The following is a 19,351-nucleotide window of genomic DNA, read 5'->3' on the forward strand; positions in this document are numbered from 1 at the left end:
TTAACTGACTGAGTCATCCAGATGCCCCCATTTCATGCTTTATAAATTAATTCTGCAAAGAGCAAATGATGATGGAGAACTGTAACAGATGAGACTTCTACAAATGATAAATGTGGGGAGAAGGACCCAAGCAGATAAAATTAGGCAAGATCACAAAGCTATAGTAATCAAAACAGTATGGTACTGACAGAAAAAGTAGATACACACATCAATGTAACAGGATAGAGAGCCCGAAAATGAACCCATGATTATATGGTCAATTAGTCTATGACAAAGGAGGCAAGAATATACAATGGGGAAAAGACAGTCTTTTAAGTAATTGGTGTTGGGAAAACCATACAGCTACATGCAAAAGAATAAAACTGGACCACTTTCTCACACTCTACACAAAAATAAACTCAAAATAGATTAAAGACCTGAATGTGAGACCTAAAACTGTAAACTCCTAGAAGAACACATAAGCAGTAATTTCTTTGACATAAACTGTAGAAACATTTTTCTAGATGTTTCCTCAGGCAACCTATTGAATGGGAGAAGATATTTGAAAATGGTATATCCAGTAAGGGGTTAATATCTAAAATATATAAAAAAACTTACATAACTCAAAACCAAAAAAATCCAATCTGATTTAAAAATGAGCAGAGGACCCAAGTTGACGATTTTCCAAAGAAGACATAAATGTCAAACAGACACATGAAAAGATGCTCAACAACACTAATCAGGGAAATGCAAATCAAAACCACAGTGAATATACCACTATGCTAGTATGTTAACTATGCTGGGTTTAAAATAAACTTAAAAAAATGGTGTGATTTCACCTCCTATCAGTCAGAATGTCTAGACTCAAAGAATCAAAAAGATAAGAATTCTTTTGTGTGTGTTGGTGAGGATTTGGAGAAAAGGGAACCCTTGCCTTGGGAATGTAAATTGGTACAACCACTATGGAAAACAGCATGGAGGTTCTTCAAATAATTAAAAATAGAAATACCATATGGTCCATTAATTCTACTACTAGGTATTTACCCAAGAAAATGAAAACACTAGTTTAGAAAGATTATGGTGCTATGTTTATTGCAGCATTATTTACAATAGCCAAGATACGGAAGCAACCCAAGTGTCCATCAATAAATGAATACATAAAGAAGATGTGGTATATATACACAATGGAATATTACTTAGGCATCAAAACGAGTAAGATCCTGCCATTTGTGACAACATGGATGGACCTTGAAGGTATTATGCTAAGTAAAATAAGACAGAAAAAGATAAATACCATTTGATTTCACTTATATGTGGCATCTAAAGACACAAAACAAATAACAAACAAACAAAAAAAACCCAAACAGACTCTTAAATACAGAGAATAAACTAGTAGTTGCTAGAGAAGAGGTGGGTGGGACGGTGAGTGAAATAGATAAAGGAGATTAAAAAGTACAAATCTCCAGGTATAAAATAAATGTCACAGAGATGAAAAGTACAGCATAGGGGATATAATCAGTTATATTCTAATGATGTTGTATGGCGACAGCAAGTGACTACACTTACCACAGTGAACACTGAGTAATATGTACAACTGTCTAATTACTATGTTGTATACTGGAAACTAATATAATGTCATACGTTAAATGTACATCAATAATATATTTTTTTAACTTAGGCAAGATCATTCTGGTGATGTCTTTCTCCACTAAGGCTTAGATATCCTGTGATGTTAGAGAAAGCTTCTGCCTGACTAAAAAACGAAGTAAATTTTTCCAGAAGTTAATAGAAATTTTTAAAAAGTCAAGGATGGTTATTTGGAACTAAATAAGTAAAAAAGAATAAAATAGACAAGATGCAATGCTGTGGCCAGAACTAAAAGTTTCCTTGAAAGTTTAAGATTCCAAATAAAAACTAAATATACCCAGCTACCTAGCAGTTCTATAGTTTGAGTCATCCAGTTAATTCCATACCAATTATTTATTTCACAGCATTTTATAGCAGTGAAATAACGTGTTGACCACTAAATGTATGACCAAAAGTTAATTAAGTAAGTTTTCAAGTTAACAGATGACACAAGAGTGAAAATAAACTGAAAAGGCAGAAAGTTTAATTTAGTCCTGGTCATTTAATTGAGTAACGTCCATGGGTGAGAAATTTGTTTTTTATGGATATTCATTTTTAAACTCCTGGTAAACAGAGAGATATCTAATTTACAAAATGTGAAGTCATCACATTTTAGCTTACATTGCCTTTTGAAGCAGCAGCCTGATTTATGTCATTACTGGTTAGCTCAGGTCTGAGATAAAGACAAAAGTGAGGCATGAAGGGTGTCTGAAATGACCCACCTCCAGGGTTTCATGCTGTACCAGACTAGAATGGAAAAAAAGTTTTAAAGAGAAGATGAGGAGTTTGACCAAACAATTGAAGTTTGTGTTTAAGGAAAGGCAAGGGAGAAAAAGAAGTAAAATAACTTATGAAAACAAAGACATAGAGAGGGCAAAGATGGATTCTACTTGGATAAAAATAAAAAGAGGGAAAAAAAGGAGCATGGCAACTAGATGAAAACCATATAAAGCTGAGAGATAAGAAAAGGACCAAGAGAATGAAGCACCAACTGGGTAGGTAGAGAATGCCAAGGGAGGAAAGGTGGTCAGCATCTTCAAATGTTGACAGAAGGTTATAGATAGTGAAATGGACATCGAGCGCACAAGACGCACCCAATGGTAAGCATTTTTCTCCCTGTAGGTGACAGTGCTGGTGCACTGCACATTGCACCTCAGTCTTTACATGAAAGTAAGTCTTTAGTGTGTAAATACTTAAGACATAACAATAAGTCTTCTTTAGAACTGGCCACTAGATCTCTCCCTTTTGGTTAAAAATACCCCGTATCAAAGCTATAAAATCAAAGAGTAAACATGACATATTAGAAAATGATCCTCATATGGGCACCTAGGTGGCTCACTTGGTTAAGTGTCTGGCTTCAGCTCAGGTCATGATCTCATTGTTCATGGGTTCCAGCTCCATGTCGGGCTCTGTGCTGACAGCTCAGAGCTGGAGCCTGCTTCTGATTCTGTGTCTCCCTCTCTCTCTGCTCCTCCCCTGCTTATTCTCTCTCTCTCTCTTTCTCTCTCTCTCTCTCTCAAAACAATAAACATTAAACATTTTTTTAAAAAGAACATTATCTTCATAAATAATAAGATCTAGCATTCATTTTAACTTAAAAAAATAAAGAACAAGATGTGTGCTTTGTTCAAGAAAAAGTGTATCAAATAAAATTTTCCCCTGAAAGGATGGCAGTCTTTTGGAAGTAATCAATCATATTTTCTCCTCTTCTTCCTATTAAGTATAGCTAAAACCTAGACAATATATAAAAAATAAACATAAGACTCCTAGAGAAGAAAGCAGACAGAATAAACCATGGCTCCACCATACCAGCAATAGCCAACTTGAGAGCTCAGATTTTCATCCCAGCTCTGTAGTGACAAACCCTTCTCTTCTAAAGTGCTATCAGTAAAGACCACATGGCCTAGAATTCAAATTCTACTTGGAAGTAAGGAGAAATCCGATCACTTCCTCATTTCCTCAATGGAGCAGTGTCAGAGCCTACATAGGAGAGTGTTATGACTTGCATCCAGCAGTAATGACCCTCTTCTCACCACCCACTCTGTGTCAGTGGAAATGACTGGAGGCAATAAGGAGACACCCCAACCCCTCCCAATCAGGAAGGTACCATTGGAGGCCTGGGGGAGAGCCAGAGTTCCTATCATCATCTGGGAGTAATAATGAGTACTGCTCACCTTGGATCTGGGAGTAATAATGACTAGTGCTCACCTTGGGTGTCATAGAAAGGTGAGTGGGGAACCTGGATTTCTACACAAACCTGGCAATAATGAGGTGACATTCCCATCGCCTGCTGGAAGTCAGAGGAAGTCAGCTAAAAGAAAATATTTAAATAAAATGCAGACTCTCTGAATATAATTAAAATGACAAAGATTCAGTGAAAATCACTTATTATGTTAAGAACCAAAAGACATCAACATGAAATGTCTTTCATGAAATGAATGAAAAGACAATATAAATGCCAACTCAGAGATGACAAAGATTTTAGAATTATTTGACAAAGACAAAACTAATCACCATAAAAATGCTTTCACAAGTAATTATAAACACATATGAAATAATGAAAAATAAAGACATAGCAAAGAATCAGGAAGATTTTTCCAAAAAATTGAAAAACGAAAGAAGAACCAGATGAAATTTTTAAAATGAAAAAAATATATAATAAAAAATTAAAAAGAAAAAAAACCCTCAGTTATGGACTCAACAACAAAGTGGAAGGAACAGAGGGAAGAATGATTAACAGAAAGATAATGAATGCAATATTAATGACCCAATCTGAACACAGAGAAAGTAAACTGAAATTGAAAAGCCTAAGGGACTTGTGGGCTATATAAAAAAATCTAATATTCATGTCATCAGAGTCCCAGGAGGAGAGGAGAAAGAGAGTGGAACTAAAAACTTCTCAAAAAAAAAAAATGGTTAAAGATTTTGTGACTTTGGCAAAAGATATACACCTGCAGATTCAAAAAGCTAGACAAACCCCACATAGGATAAACCCAAGGGAATACACACCAAAACACATGGTAATGAAACTTCTGAAAACTAAACACAAAGGAAAAATTTTGAAAGTACCAAGAGAGAAATGACACCTTAATTACATAGGAAAAAATATTCAAATGACAGGATTTACCATCAGAAACCATAGAAACCAGAAGGAAATTGCACAACTAGAAAAGCTGACAATTTTGAAAAAAAAAAAAAAAAGAATATTGTAGAAGCAATTAATCTACCTGATATCTAGATTTATTGTATAGTTGCAGCAATCAAGACTCATGGTGTTGGTGAAGGATAGATACATAGATCTATGGACCACATAGTTAACCAAGAAAAAGACCGACACAAATATACCCAACTGATCTTTTAGGCTTATTTAATTTTTTTTTTTTAATTAGTAAACTATTTCCTAGAGCGGTTTAGCTTCACATAAAAACTGAGTGGAAAGTACAGAGTTCCCACATATCCCCTGTCTCCACACATGCATAACCTACTCCCACTATCAACAACCTTGAGAATGTCCTGAAAAGAATGCGTATTCTGTTGCTTTTGGATGGAATGTTCTGTATATGCCTGTTAGTTACATTTGGTCTAAAGTATGGTTCAAATCCAACATTTCCTTGTTGATTTTCTGTCTGGATGATCTATCTATTGTTGTAAATGGGGTACTGACATCCCTTACTATTATGGTATTCTCTATTTCTCCTTTCAGGTTTGTTAGTGTTCACTTATATATTTAGACTCTCTAATGTTGAGTATATATATATATATTTATGATTATTATATCTTCTCGATGAATGGCCATCTTTGTCTCTTGTTAATCATTTTTGGCTTAAAATCCACTTTGTTTGGTATAAGCATGGCTACCTCTGCTTTCCTTTGGTTTCCACTTGCATGGGATATTTTTTGTCATCTCTTCATGTTTAGCCTATGTGTGTCTTGAAAGCTAAAGTGAGTCTCTTTTAGGCAACATGTAGTTCGGTCTTGTTTTTTTTGTTTTTTGTTTTTTGTTTTTAAATCCAGTCAGCCACTCTACGCCTTTTGATTAGAAAACACAATCCATTAACACTTAGAATTATTATCAATAGGTAAATATTTACTAATGCCATCTTACTGTTTTCTGATTGTTTTGTAGTTACATTTTTCTCTTCTTCCTTTCTTGCTGCCTTCCTTTGTAAACTGATTATTTTCCATAGCGGTAGGCTTTGACTCCCTTCTCTTTATCTTTTGTATATCTGTTGTAGATTTTTGCTTTGTGCAAAATTGTGTAGATTTTTTTATTTGTGCTTTGCCTTGTGAAGCTTACATAAAACATCTTATATATAGCAGTCTATTTTATGCTGATAATATTTAACTTCAATAATGTATAAAAACTTTGCCCTTTTATTCCCCCTTTTATGTTTTTGATGTCACCATTTACATCTTTTTATACTGTGTATTCATTAACAAATTGTTGAAGATATAGCTATTTTAATATTTTTGTCCTTTAACCTTTACACTAGAGCTAAGTAGTCATATCACCATATTGCAGTATTAATGAATTCTGCGATTATATTGTTTTTTTGTTCCATGGTAATGCTAAAACTTCTTAAGTGGGCTCCAGAGGTTTCCCAGACTGTTTTTTGTTCATGCGTAGAATGCTTTGTTCAATCATTGATTTTTGTGGGGGGAGAAGGAGGAAAAGGAAGCTGGGTTCTCCTACCTCATATTTTTGCCCACAATCTGGAATTTTCTATTGTCCTATCTTCAAGCTCAGATTCTTTTCTCAGCCATGTCCAGTCTGATAATGAGCCGGTCAAAGGTATTTTTCATTCGTTACACTGCTTTTTTATCTATAGCATTTCTTTTTGATCCTTTCTTAGAATTCCCATCTCTCTACATTATCCATCTGTTCTGGCACGTTGTCTACATTTTCCATTAAAACCCTTAGCATACTAATTACAGTTTTTTAAATTTCCTAGACTGATAATTCCAACATTTCTTCCATATCTAACCCCGGTTCTGGTTCTAAACAAGGGTTCAGTCTTTTTACACTGTACTCTTTGACATTTAGTATAGCCTTGTGATTTCTTATTGAAAGGTGCACATGATGTACTGGAAAGAAATGCAGCAAATAAGTCTTTAGTAATGTAGTGGTAAGGTGTTGGAAGAAGTGTTCTATTGTCTATAATTAGGTATCAGTTTCTTAGTGATCCTGGGCCCCTGGACTGTGAATTTCACTGGTACTTTTCATCTTTTTCACTTCTTACATTTATAGGTACAGGAAGCCTAAAAGGGGCTGGATTTGGTATTTCCCTTCCCTCATGTAGAAAGCCAAAGAGAGCTGGAGTGGGTACTTCCCTGGTCAGGAAAACTCCGATAAAATAGTTTCACCTGAGGTCAGCTTCGTTAAAGAGAATGGAATGCTCTGGTAATATTTTAAATGGTTCCTTTTCCCCTTCCCCTACTGGAAGCTTCAGATAATTTTCTCCAGTATTTTCTGTGAGAACCCAGTATAGCTCTTAGAAGTAAAACTCACAAATGCGTTTGCACTCTACTTCCCATCCCCCACGACTGCGATTCCCTGGATTTTTTTTTATTTAACTTTATTTTTTATTTTTTAAGATTTACATCCAAATTAGTTACTATATAGTGAAGCAATGATTTTAGTAGATTCCTTAATGCCCCTTACCCATTTAGCCCATCCCCCCTCCCACAACCCCTCCAGCAACCCTCAGTTTGGTCTCCATATTTATGTCTCTTTTGTTTCATCCCCCTCCCTGTTTTTATATTATTTTTGTTTCCCTTCCCTTATGTTCGTCTGTTTTGTCTCTTAACGTCCTCATATGAGTGGATTTTTTAACTCTCAGAGTTGTCCACACTGAGCTTCCAGCAGTTTGTCAATTACAGTTCAGGTGTTCTTATACTGGCACTGGTTCGTGCAAAAGTTTCTGTTCATGAGTTTCTGTTCTGGAAAGTTGTGTTTCTCTGTATCCAGCCACCTGTCCGTTTCCAATTTGGGGGGCAGCAGTTTACCCTGTGACCTCATTTATATGATGGATCTAAGAAGAGTTATAGATTTTGAATTTTTTCAGCTTTGCTGGTATGGAGCAGTGACTTCTAAGCTTTTTACTTCTAAGTCCCAACTGATTTTTGACAAAGGTACAAAAGCATTCAGTGAATGCAAGATAACCTTTCAAATGAATTGTGCTGGGGCAATTAAACAATAATTGTCAAAAATGAGAGAGCCTTAATACTACAAAGCTATAGTAATCAAAACAGTATGGTTTTTGTGGCACAAAAAGAGACACATAGATCAACAGAACAGAATAGGGTCCTGAAATATGGTCAACAATCTCGGACAAAGGAGGTAAGAATATGCGATGGGAAAAAGACAGTCTCTTCAAAAATAGTTTTGGTAAAATTGGACAGCTACATGCAAAAGAATGAAACTGGATTACTTTCTTCAACTTACACAAAAATAAATTAAAAATGAATTATTTTGAATAATAAATATTATTTATTATATAAATAATTAAAAATAAAATTATTTTGAATAATAAATGAATTATTATTAATGAATAAATAAATGTGAGACCTAAAACCATTAAAAAAAGGCACAGATAGTAATTTCTCTGACATTGGCTATAGCAACATTTTTCTACATATGCCTCCTGAGGCAAGGGAAACAAAAGCAAAAATAAACTATTGGGGCTACATCAAAATAAAAAGCTTCTGTGCAGCAAAGGAAACAATTAACAAAACTAAAAGACAACCTACTTAATGGGAAAATATATTTGCAAATGACATATCTTATAAAGGGTTAGTATACAAAATAATAAAGAGCTTATTCGACTCAACACCATGGAACAAATAACCCAATTAAAACCGGGCAGAAGACATGCACAGACATTTCTCCAAAGATGACATACAGATGGCTAATAAACACCTGAAAAGATGCTCAAGACCACTCATCTTCAGGGAAATGCAAATCAAAACCACAATGAGATATCACCTCACACCCATCAGAATGGCTAAAATCAAAAACACAAGAAACAACAGGTATTGGTGAGGATGTAAAAAAGGAACGCTCATCCACTGTTGGTGGGAACACAAACTGGTGCAGCCACGATGGAAAACAGTAGAGATTCCTCAAAAAATTAAAAATAGAAATGTCATATCATCCAAAAATTCAACTCCTGGGTATCTACCCAAAGGAAATGAGCACTAATTCAAAAAGATATATGCAAGGGTGCCTAAGTGGCTCAGTTGCTTAAGCATCTGACTTTGGCTATGGTCATGATGTCATGGTTTGTGGGTTTGAGCCCCACATTGGGCTCTGTACTGACAGTGTGGAGCCTGTCTGGGACTTTTCCTCCTTTCTCTGCTTCTTCCCCACTTGTGCTTTCTCTCTCAAAAATAAACTTAAAAAAATAATAAAAATTAAAAAAAATTAAAAAACCCAGAAAGATATATGCACCTCTATGTTTACTGCAGAATTATTTACAATAGCCAAATTATGCAAGCAGACCAAGTATCCACTGATAGATGAATGGATAAAGAAGACACTATATATATATATATACACACATATATATATACACACACACATACATATACACACATATATATAATGAAATATTACTCAGCCATAAAAAAGAATGAAATCTTGCCATTTGTAACAACATGGATGGATGGACCTAGAAAATATAATGTTAAGCAAAATAAGACAGTCACAGAAAGACAAATACTGTATGATTTCACTCATATGTGGATTTTTTTAATTAAAAAAAATTTGTATTTATTTTTGTGAGAGAGAGAGTGTACAACCATGAGCACAAGTGGGGAAAGGGCAGAGAGGGAGAGAGAGAGAGAGAATCCCCGGCAGGCTCCACACTGTCAATGCAGAGCCCAATGCAGGGCTCGAACTCACAAACTATGAGATCATGACCTAAGCCAAAGTCAGATGCTTAGCCAACTGAGCCACCCAGGTGCCCCTATGCATACGTGGAATTTAAGAAACAAAACAAATGAACAAAGGAAAAGAAAGAGAGAGTGACAAACCAAGAAACAGACTTTTAACTATAGAGAAAAAACTGACAGTTACCAGAGGGGATTGGTTAGGGGGATGTGTGAAATAGATGATGGTAATTAAAGAGTACACCTATGGTGATGAGCACTGAGTAATGTATAGAATTTTTGTATACCTGAAACTATCATAACACTGTATGTTAACTATACTGGAATTTTAAAAAAGTCCAACTGACAAAAAATTAAATTAAATTAATAAAATGTGCCTTAACCTATGTCTCATACCTTATATAAAAAATAACTGAGCAGCACTCTCAACAATAGCCAAATTATGGAAAGAGCCTAAATGTCCATCAACTGATGAATGGATAAAGGAAATTGTGGTTTATATACACAATGGAGTACTACATGGCAATGAGAAAGAATGAAATATGGCCCTTTGTAGCAACATGGATGGAACTGGAGAGTGTGATGCTAAGTGAAATAAGCCATACAGAGAAAGACAGATACCATATGTTTTCACTCTTATGTGGACCCTGAGAAACTTAACAGAAACCCATGGGGGAGGGGAAGGAAAAAAAAAAAGAGGTTAGAGTGGGAGAGAGCCAAAGCATAAGAGACTGTTAAAAACTGAGAACAAACTGAGGGTTGATGGGGGGTGAGAAGGAGGGGAGGGTGAGTGATGGGTATTGAGGAGGGCACCTTTTGGGATGAGCACTGGGTGTTGTATGGAAACCAATTTGACAATAAATTTCATATATTGAAAAAAAATAACTGAAAATAAGTCATAGAATTCTATGTAAAATTACTAAATTTTAAAAATAAACATAGAGGAATATCTTCAGGATCTTTGAATAAGTACATTTTTTTTTTTTACTTGACAGCAAAATCGCTATCCATATATCCAAAAATAAATTAGACTTTATAAAAAAGAAAAATTTTTAGTCTGTAAAATACCCTATCAGAAGGATAAAAAAAAGACAATCTATAGACTGGGAAATAATATTTGCAAATCCCTATCTGACAAAGGACTAATATCTGAAATATTTAAAAGAGTCTCAAACCTCAACATTAAAAAAATTCTATTAGAAAAAGGGCAACACAGACGAGGAGAATATACAGATGGCAAATGAACACATGAAAAGATGTTCAACATCATTAGCCATTAGGAAAATGCAAATTATACCGCAATGTGATATCGCTACACAATTATCAGAGTAGATAAAATAAAAAATAGTGACAACATCAAATGTTGGGAGAGAATGTGGAGAAACTGGATCACTCGTACACTGATGGTGGGAATGCAGAATGGTACAGCTGCCATAAAAATAGTTTGGCGGTTTCTTACAAAATAAACATGCAACTACCATACGACCCAGTAATTACACTTCTGGACATTTATCCCAGGAAAATGCAACTTTATTTTCACTCGGAGATTTGTAGAAATGTGCATAGTGCCATTATTTGAATAGCCCCGAACCGGATACAGCCTCGATGTCCTTCATCAGGTAAGTGGTAAATTTGTGGTATATCCATACCATGAATACTAGTTAGCAATAAATACAAATGAACTACTGGTACGAGAACTACGCTGAATGGAAACACCCAATCCCACGATTTCATACACACAACATTCCTGAAATGACAGAATCAGAGAAAAAGTGTAGTGATTTCTGGGGGCAAAGGCAGGATGGGAAAGGGAAATAAGTGGGTGTGGCTATACAATTCCAGTATGAGAGATCCTTGTGTTGGTGGAAATTTCTGTATCTTGACAAAATCAGTGTCAATTTCCTGGTTATTATATTCCACTTTACAAGACATTACCACTGGGGGAAACTGAGTAAACACATGTGCTCTTGTTACATTATTTCTTACAGCTGCAATGTGAATATACAATCAATTTAAAATAAAAAGTTTAATTAAAAAAAAAGAGAGGAAGGCATACTAAAGCCCAATCAAACCAAAATGAAACAAAAAACAGAGCCAAAAAGGCTTCCTTTGAGAATTTCAGTTAAATAAAATACCAAAACACATTTTATCAATTGCTATCTGATTCTGATTTCTGTGTCCATATGGGTCGTGGAGAATCCCTAGTCCTGGCAAGACTTCTGTTCCTTTCCTCTAGGAGTGTGCCACCTCACCCTGTGATGGGACCCTTTTGGTTGCTGTTCTATGTTTGAACAGGTCAACAATTATTCTAGACTCCAATTCCAACATGTCCTTTTCAGAGTGCAAGCAAGCTACTTGGGTTTCCTAGCATTCCAGCATCTCCCTTGTAAAACAGCCAACAACATGGCCAAATCTATTGAGAGCATGCCCTTGTCAACCTTCTGAGTTTATTGATATTTACATTTATGATACAAACGAGTTTTCTGAGAGCCTCCTTTTCTGCTGCCTGGTGTTTGCTTTCATAGGAGAGAGACCAGACAATTGAGAGGGAAGGAGGCAGCACTTGTGCTGGATTTATTGGCACAGCACACTGAAGAGTAAGCACACCACCAAATAGAGGATATTGATAAGGAGACTAAATTCATTTGAAATCACTAAAACTCAGTTAGGGGCATATTGTATTAAGTGAAATGCCATTACTGAAGGGCCCAGGGAAAGACTGTATGCCAAGTCATGAGAGCTTTTCAGCTCACTGGAAGGCAGCCATTGCACCCACGCACTACATTTGATGGTTTGGAAGTACAGATAATTTCTGCATAGATCATAAAGGGACTTGAAAATGGCTCTGTCCCTAGGAGTGCAGGCACGGGCTGAATTGTCCCCGAGTGAGAGCATTCAAGAGAGGATCCCTGTGCAGTAAAAACGTACACTAAGTGGGTACTAATCCCAACTTTCCATAAAGGCTTTCTTTCATTGTGATTGTGGTACATTAGTGTATTTTAAAAACTCCACACTAAGGACCATCATTTGATTCTGTGATTTTTTTTTTTTTTTTTTTTTTTTTTTGCAAAGCATCTTTTTCTAGAGAGGATGGCAACAGAACTCTGGTTTATGCAATCTATTTTAACCATTTTTAGTTAGTTTTAGAAAGTTCCCCCAGCTGAAGGAAGTTCTCTGCTCAGGCCATCACAGCCATTTGGGGTCTATTCTCGCTGCAAGAGAGAGCTTGCTACCTGCCACAAGTCAGAGTACATTCGGAAAAATCTGTTTTCTTCTAAGCAGGCTCCTAGTGCTTCCCTGAAGGTTGTTTGAGGTTTCCTCGCTTGGTGTCGCTCACACTGCCCTGGCACTATTAATCCTGGTGAGCAAGGACGTACTGTAAACACAAGTCCATTTCAGTGATGTGTATAAATCTTGTTCAGGTTATTCAGACTAAGGCAGTCCCTTATCTAACAAGCACCAGAGCAGACTTTTGAAAACACTTTTCACCTGTGACAAGAGTGGCCCAGTTTTGTCCTTGCCAACAATGGAATAAACACAGTATCTCATGTCAGCTAACTCCATGTCTTATTTATGCCAAATTCCTCTGGCTTTGGCATTTTAAGACAGGCTTTACACTAGGATTTTATTCCAGTTCACACATCTAGAAGAGCATTGCTCTGAAAAGAGAGGAAAGATTTTTCTTTCACATAAACTTCTACAATGACCAGAGCAGAAACGAATTGCCTTTGTTGTGCTATTTCACTTTAACTCTACTGTATGGCAAGCAGGAGAAAATATCCTTTGAACCTAAGGTAGGTATGTTGAAAACTACCAGCATCGTGCCAAACAACTATAAGATGACTCAGGGAGTCAGCAAACAGAACTAATTGCTGGTTGGACGAACATCAAGGCTTATTTACTGCCCATTGAGGACTTCCACCTAAAAATAAGCTTCTTCTTCTTCTTCTTCTTCTTCTTCTTCTTTTTTTTTTTTTAAAGATATGCAGGCTAATTCAAGGTCCTAATAGAATTAAGAACATGCTAGAAGATGTTCATATTTGCAGCAACAGGCACATACTTCCCTCTCTGTGGCTACAAATGCACATGGCTGGCCTTCTGGCAGCAGGATCCTATTTTTTTTTCTATTTTGTACCTCCGAAGCACCAAAAATGAGCTTTATTCTATAGAACTGATCTGCCTATGGCAAAATAGATTAAAACCTTCAAATGTTTGTAAGATTATCAGAGACATGATTTGCAGGCATGTGTTTTAATATGTCAAATTATAGAAAATGTATCAATTTTGAAACACCCAAATCCACACTCATTAATTATAAAGCTTTAGTTTAAGGAAGAAGATGGATGTCCTGGAAAAAAAGAAAAAGAAAAAAAATGCCTAGAACATGGATGCTTGCATTTATCCCTCTGATTTATATTCTATGTAACATCTGAGTGGTCTTTCACCATTTAGATCCATTCATATCAGTCTCTTGGTAAAACTCTTCAAAGGTAGCCCACCTCCTTCAGGAAAAAAGTTAAATTCCTTTGAATGGCAACACCATATATCTGTCAAGGTCTTGATTCTATCTTGATCAGCAACTCCTTTCTAGATCTTACCCTGTCACCTCTTAATGATCCAGCAAGACTGAATGACTTCTTCCAGAAACATGCCATGTCCTCTTTGGCCTCTGTGCTCCTGCATTAGCCTAGAAGGACTTCCCATCACCCAGTGGGAAAAGTTCTCTATTCTTTCAAGCCTGAATGTACATGTATTCCCTTTCTAGGAGCTTTCCCTAATGTTCCCAACAGACTCTCAGGGTGTGATGTGTCCCTAATAGATTTTGTGCACACACACGGTTGTCATTACAAATACTTGTCAATGTGTCTGTTTCCCAACTAGATTATAAGCTTCCCATGGGCAGAAACCATGTATTTTCATCTTTGTCTCTTCAGCACCACCTACTAAAAATGTCTGGTAAGATTGCAAAGAAGTTTATTGTATGTGTGAATGAATAAGAGAATCAACCAATGATAGTAACTATAAAAAGAATTTTCAGTTTTAACAACAAAGCAGCCACATAAAAATAGAGATTAAAAAAAAAAGACAAGACGAGTGCCTGATTTCCTTTTAGTGGTCTGTTTAGGGAGGCATAGAGACAGAGTTCTCAGAGATGCTGGCCTGATGTTCTTCCTCACCACCGTGAACCATCTTCAAATATTCTCAGAGGTACAATGGAATAGTCCTCCTCCTCCTCCTCACCATCACTATATATATCATCACCATTATACTCTTCTTTTGTTCAAAATCTGCCCTCTCACTAAGACAAAGTAAAAGAAACCCTTACACACATATCAGTTCATGGTTCAAAGAATACCACTTTTTCTCAGGTCTTGCAGTCTACATTTTATCGAAGCAAAATATATAAGAATCTTATGGCAGAGCCAGGGAAATCTGTATGTCCAGATACTTGCTTTTGTCAGCCTTTAAAATAAACAAAGTACTATTTCGATATGATGGCTTGATGTTTGAGTCCCTGGGATTACATCTTGTGACGAGACCTGTGTCTGATGGAGGCGAGTGTGTTCTATGGCAAAACAAGAAGATATCATAACTTCCCAGTCCTCTTTTGCATTCTCACAGACACATCACTCATGATCCCTATTTAAAAAGCCTGTTTATTTAAATACTTATTTAATGGCAGTACTCTCAGACACACCTGCCTCACAGTGATACTGGTAGATACACAAGATACTATTTATAAAGGGTCTGATTTCTTTCTTAGGATGGTATGTGTTAAAATTTTTAAATGTTGAGGATGTGGTTGAGCAGGATGATATTAATAATTGGACTGCCGAGAGAGTGAAGTGTGCTGGATACATGGACTTTCTAGTTAACTAAATGCTGTGCTTTGCAAGACAGCACAGTGGTTAGAAGTGAACTCAAGCACTAGACTCCTTGGGTTCAAAACTGGGCGCTGCCACTTCTTGCTGTGCAGACCTGGATAACTTTACTAACCTCTCTGGAGCCTTAGTCCTTATTTTAAAAAGAAGAAAATGAGGATGCCTATGTCCAGTGCTATGATGAGTCGTATCCGACCCTGAAATGAGAAAGGAAGGTGTGTGCCCCTGAACACACTTATAAAATATCCTCTCATATTTTAACCAAGCGGAAAAAGTTAATAAAAGTTCTACAGTCAAAAAAGTCTGATGATACTTATAGCTCCATGTTGTCCAGTCTGTTAACTCATCATTGTCAACCCTCATAAGCCCACCCAAGAAGAGGACACAGTGGCCCCACAGGCTCAGAACCTCAGGTTGATGAGAAATTACTGTTTCCATTGCACAATAATGCAGGGTCATAAAACAATAAACAATAGCCTGTCTTTATTTAAAATTTTGAGGGGTCCCTGGGAGGCTCAGTCTGTTAAGCCTCTGACTTCAGCTCAGGTCATGATCTCACATTTTGTGGGTTCCTGCATCAGGCTCTGTGCTAACAGCTCAGAGCCTGCAGCCTGCTTTGGATTCTGTGACTCCCTCTCTCTGCCCCCCACACTTGCTCTCTCTCTCTCTCTCTCTCAAAAATAAACATTAAAAAAATAAGGTAAAATTATGACATTTTTTTCACCATGAATTTTTTGCATAATTTTTGTTTTTTAAATATTTCACTCTCTTTTATCTTGATTATTAAATTCTTTGGTATTGCTTACGTGTTTTGCACTAACCTCTCCCTAATCCTATCCCATATTTTGTTGTGAAAATGAAATAAAATAATACATGTGAATCCCTTAGGATCATGCCTCACATATACTTAGTGTTCAGTAGTGTTCTCATTAACAGTGTTTTTAATAAGGTTACATGCTATGGGACGCAGATTTGGAGCTCTTTGGTGTTAGCTCTTTGCGAGGCAATCTTCTCAATATGCTGGTATTATTTTTAGTTCTCTTGAGTTCTGTTAGCCAACAAGCACCAAGCTGACCATATCAACTCACGGTAGGTCCTATTAGATATCCTTTAAACAGAACTATTATACAAATATCTTAATTTCTGCCTTTTGTCTTTCTGAACAAACCAGCCAATTGGATGAAGAAGCGAGTCAACTCAAGCCCATGCTTTCTCACTGAACTGGTCATTTGTGTGAGTTGATGGACCTGTCAATTTGGTCATAACAGTTGAGCCAGATGCTGGTGCAGATTTAGTGGTACGGCTAATTCCTGCACCGTGAGCCTAAGTAAAGGTGGGCCCCTCGGAAACATAGCTGGTTGAAGACTGCTCTCTCCAATCACATTGCTCTCTGTGTCGTCACAAACTGACATCTGTGACAGTTCCACCCCAACTTGAATGTCTGTGATCCCTGTACACAATGTACTCTGCTGTCTTCTGAAACCTTCCGAAACCAATCTGACCAGATTATGATGTTGATTACACCTGGGAATGTGACATATGAGGTATTTAAAAAGTGTTTCCAAGAGCAACCTTGTCAAAATATATCTTCACTCTCATAAAAGTGACATAACAGCTGCATGGCTGGTTCCAACATACACAAAGTGCATGATAAATAAGCAAAAAAGTAAACATATGCCAAAGAAAACTTAGCTGATGTTATTTTAAGTCGAGTGATATTTCGGAAGGGTTAAGCATCCCTACGACTAATATATGATTGAGAGGACTCAACTTTAGTACCTGCGTGAGAATATTATAAACCAAGCCTACGCGATATTAAAATAAGTGAAAATATATGCAAAATTTATGAGAGAATGTCAGGTGTAATGTTTGATAAAGTAAGCTTAATGCTTAAGAAATTTATCTTCAGGCTGAAAAAGCCAACTCTTGCAGTTCTGAGTTAGAGTATAATTTTAGAAACTCTTTTCTGTAAAGTCATTCTTTTATTAATGAGATCAACTCTAGGTGAGCTGAAAGAGGTAACTTCCTAAAGCATCCAGGAGGACAAACAAGACTCACAAAAGCACCGCGAAGTCAGCATGCCATGTTAAAAAAAATACTGAGAGTCAGCTTCATACTATTCTTTCTAGGGGGAAAAGGTGACAAAAATCTGTCCTCAGAAAAATCTTTTGATTTGTATCCATTCAGTCCACCTTTTTCTGTTTGGGACATTGCTGCAGCTTGTGAATAAATAAAATGTTTGGAGCAGAGGGAAGCTGTGTATTACTTTAGAACCTTCTCTTTCACGCTAGGGTATCATGTTGTTACACTTGGTGACACCCTATTATCAGGCCGGACTTCAGTAACAACGCAACACCAGGAAGTCCAGAGAGCAGATTTCCATTGGCTAACTGGTCACATACTGTGGCTCCCAGCTGAAATAATGCCGTGCATCAGCAAGGCAATGAATGAAGAGGAAATCTGCATAGTACACAGTCCCTCTGCAGGATGACTCAGTCACTCTCTCATTTGTAACCCAAATGTCCTTCCTTCACAAAGCAGGCTGGGATGAACTCAATCAACCAGGGTAAATGATTGACAGCCAGCAGTGCTGAATTATCCAGCAAAAATTAGGAATGAACATCACACATGTTTCAATCTGTGAAATAACGTCATTTTCAGGACTACTAGCAATTTGAAGATGACCTTAAGATCTAGGCCTTTGGCACACTACCCGGAAGCTGGAGTCTGGTGTGTACCACTTTCTAATGCGCCTGAGTGGTGAGAAGGTTCTAGGAGTTCAGGGTGTTCATGAACCATGCACTCGAAAACAGTCACTGTGCAAATCTCCCAATTCCTGATTTTCCTCCCCAATGTGCAGAGCGTTACTAAACAAGCATGGAATTCTGAAGCAAAGTTGGAGACATACAGAAATATCTAAGTGACTGATTTTGTATCTCTCACACCTCTTTTCAGTCACTTCCTCAATTTGGTAACCAAAAACCAACAACAACAATTTAAAATCATTAAAAAGAAAAAAACAAAGACTAATGGAATGGTTTGGTCAACCTCTTGCTGTTAACGGTTCAACTCTTTTCTGGAATTACTTGGTGACTGGATAAAGGATCCCCACTACTGTAGATGGTGTTCCCAGTGACACAGCATTATGGGATACTCGGCATGGTAATCCTGCTTATGAAATTCAAATAGAACCAATTAACTTGTTCATAGCTGTTCCACATCTTTTATTGTCTCGTGTGATTATCTTAAAAGCTACCATATCAGAGAATAGCATCATTTGTAGACATCAGTTTAATATTAGCTTCTCTTGCTCTGAAGACAACAGTTCTCTTTCCCTCTCTCACTGTGTTGTTTCATGTCTCTGTCCTACTCCTCCCTTCCCATCTTTCATCCGCTTTCATTCTCCCCCCCTCCAATTTTTTTTTTTTTGAGAGAGAGAGAGAGAGAGAGAGAGAGAGGGAAAGATAGGGACAGATGGGGAGAGTGGCAGAAGGAAAGAGAGACTCTCAAGAAGGCTCCATGCTCAGCGTGGAGGCTGATGCAGGACTTGATCCCATGACCCTGGGATCATAATCTAAGCCCAAATCAAGAGTTGGATGCTCAACCAACTGAGCCACCCAGGCACCTCTCTGTCCATAATCTTTTAATAATATTTTAAGGTATTATTTTATGCTGGGGTTTCATTTCATGAAAACCATTCTACATCCCTCTTACAAAATGAAGATGATCAATAAATTGTCTGCTTGCCAATTTAAAAAAATAAGAGAGGTTCAAAATTGAAGAAAATAGCTATTGAGGTGTGACTGCAGACTCCAGAGTTTAGACGAGTGAATGCAAATCTCTGTACTTATGGAGAAAGAAATCTGTAGATGGATTTCTACATCCCACGAAATTAGTTGAAGCTCTTACATCAATATTAGGTATTGAATCTGACCTTCTTTGAGGAATACTTTAGGGAATGGACAGTTGACATT

Source organism: Panthera tigris, chromosome A3 (assembly GCF_018350195.1).
Source record: "Panthera tigris isolate Pti1 chromosome A3, P.tigris_Pti1_mat1.1, whole genome shotgun sequence".
In the NCBI taxonomy this organism is placed as follows: Eukaryota; Metazoa; Chordata; class Mammalia; order Carnivora; family Felidae; genus Panthera; species Panthera tigris.